The sequence below is a fragment of the Leopardus geoffroyi genome, chromosome D3, assembly GCF_018350155.1.
Source record: "Leopardus geoffroyi isolate Oge1 chromosome D3, O.geoffroyi_Oge1_pat1.0, whole genome shotgun sequence".
Classification (NCBI taxonomy): Eukaryota; Metazoa; Chordata; class Mammalia; order Carnivora; family Felidae; genus Leopardus; species Leopardus geoffroyi.
In genome coordinates, this window is record NC_059339.1 from 33,696,466 (window position 1) to 33,699,429 (window position 2,964).

The following is a 2,964-nucleotide window of genomic DNA, read 5'->3' on the forward strand; positions in this document are numbered from 1 at the left end:
AATGCTCAGAAAACCCCAAGCACACAAATATGAATAAAATAGGGTCAAGACACATCATAGTTAAACTGCTAAAATCAAAGATAGGGAGACAATTGTGAAAGAAGTCAGAAAATAATGACACATGAAAAATATGGTAACAATAACTACAGGTCAATATCCCTTAAGTACATTGATCCCCCATAAAATACTAGGAAACCAAATTCAGCAGCATATTAAGATTACACACCATGACCAAGTAGGATTTATTCCTGGACCACAAGGATGCTTCAACATATATAAATTGATCGATGTAATATGCCGCATCAAAAGAATGAAGGGGAAAAAACATTACCCTCTCAATCAAGGCAGAAAAAGCATTTGATAAAACTGACCCCTTTTATGATGAAAATAGTAACCTAGGAATAGAAGAAAATTACCTCAACATAATAAAACCCGTATTTGGAAAACCCACAGTGAACATCACACTCAATGGTGAGGGACTGTAAGCTTTTCACCTAAGATCAAGAACAAGACAAGGATGCCCACTTTCACCACTTCTCTTCAACATAGTACTAGAAGTCCTAGCCAGAGCAAATAGGCAACAAAAAAGAAACAAAAAGCATGCAAATCATAAAGGAAAAAGTAAAATGATGTCCATTCACAGATGATATTATCTCATATGTAAAAAATCCTAAAGATTCCATAAAAATCTCTTGGAACTAATAAGCACATTCAGCAACATGGCAGCATACCAAGTCAACACACAAAACATAGCTGCATTTCTATACACGAACAAAGAGCAATCTGAAAAGGAAATTAAGAAAATAATTCCATTTAAAATAGCATAAAAAAAAGAATAAAACACTTAGGAATTGACTTAACCAAGCAGGTGAAAGAGTTGTACAATGAAAACTGAAAAAAAAAAAAAACAAAAAACATGTTTTTGAGAGAAAGATAAAGAAGACATAAATGAAAATATTTCCCATGTTTGTGGAGTAGAAGACAACATTGTTAAGATGTCAGTACTACCCAAAGTGATCTAGAGATTTAATGTAATCCCAATCAAAGTCCCAATGAGGGGGTCTTTTTGCAGAAATAGAGAAAAACCTGTCCTAAAATACATATGAATTTCAAGGAACCCCAAATAATTCCCAAAAATAACAAAGCTAGAGGACTCACTTCCTGATTTTAAAACTAACTGTAAAGCTACAATCATTAAAATGGTGTGGTACTGACACAAAGACAGACAGATAGATCAATGGAAGAGAAGAAAAAATCCAGAAATAAACCTTCAAATATATGGTCAAATGATTTTCAACAAGAATGCTAAGACTATGGGGAAAAGACCATCTCTTCAACAAATGGTGCTGGGAAAACTGGCTATTCACAGACAAAAGAATAAAGCTGAACACTTACTTAATACAATATACAAAAATTAACTCAAAATTGATCTATGACCCCAACTGTGCAATCTAAAACTATAAAACTCTCAGAAGGAAACATAGGATTTGGCCACAATTTCTTGGATATGACACCAAAGGCACGGGCAACACAAGAAAAACTGACAAATTAGATTTAATGAAAATTAAGCTCTTTGTGCATCAAAAGACACTGCTGACAGATTGAAACCACAGAATGGGAGAAAATATTTGCAAATAATATATCTGATAAAGGATTAATAGGGATATGGGTATAGAGAACTCCTATACGCTCCAAGCAAAACAAAACTCAACACAACTCAAAAACAAAAAAGCAAAGAACCCAATTTAAAAACTAGACAAAGGACTTGACTGGACATTTCTCCAAGAAGATATACAGATGACCAATAAGCACATGAACAGATGCTCGACATCACCACTCACTAGGGAAATGCAAACCAAACCCGCAATGAGATGTCACCTCATACCCATTAGGATGGCTACTATCAAAAACAAAAACAAAAACAGAAGATAGCAAGTGTTGGCAAGGATGTGGAGAAAATGGAACCCTGTGCACTGTTCATAGCATAAAATGGTATAGCTGCTATGGAAAACAGTATGGCAATTCTTAAAAAAATGAAAAATCTAATTACCATACTTTCCAGTAATTCTACTTCTGGGTATATACTCAGAAGAATATAAAGCAAGATCGTGAAGACATATGTGTACGTATATGTTTATAGCAATCTTATTCATGACAGCTAAAAGATGGAATCAACCCAAGTGTCCATGAACAGATGAATGAATAAGCTAAATGTGGCATATATATACAATGGAATATTATTCAGCTTTAAAAAGAAAACATTTTTAAATTCTGAAATACACTACAACATGGATGAAACTTGAGAACGTTATACTACATAAAATAAGTCAGACACAAAAGGACAAACTCTGATTCCGCTTACGTAAGTTTCTTAGAATCATCAAAATCATAGAGTCAGGGGTGCCTGGGTGGCTCAGTCGGTTAAGCATCCGACATCAACTCAGGTCATGATCTCGAGGTTCGTGAGCTCAAGCCCAACATCAGGCTCTGTGCTGATAGCTCAGAGCCTGGAGCCTGCTTCAGATTCTGTGTCTCCCTCTCTCTGCCCCTCCCCTACTTGTGTTCTGTCTTTCTCTCTCTCTCAAAAATGAATAAACATTAAAATTTTTTTTTAAATCATAGAGTCAGAAAGTAGAATGCTGGCTGCCAGGGCTGGGAGGGCTGGGGAACGGGAAGTTAGGGTCTCTGTTCCTCACCCGTTCATGCCTCTCTCTCTCTCTCTCTGTCTCTCTCAAAATAAGTAAATAAAACTTTAAAACAAATGGTTAAGATGTAAGTTTCATGTGTATTTTACCACAGTAAAAAATGGGAGGGGGAGGGGGGATAAGGGTAACAATAATTTAAGTGACCATAGTCTTTCCACCAGAAACCATGGATGCCAACAGACAGTGAAATAACATCTTTAAAGTGAATAAAGGGGGAAAAACTGCCAACCCAGAAAAATACCCTTCAAGAATAAAATCA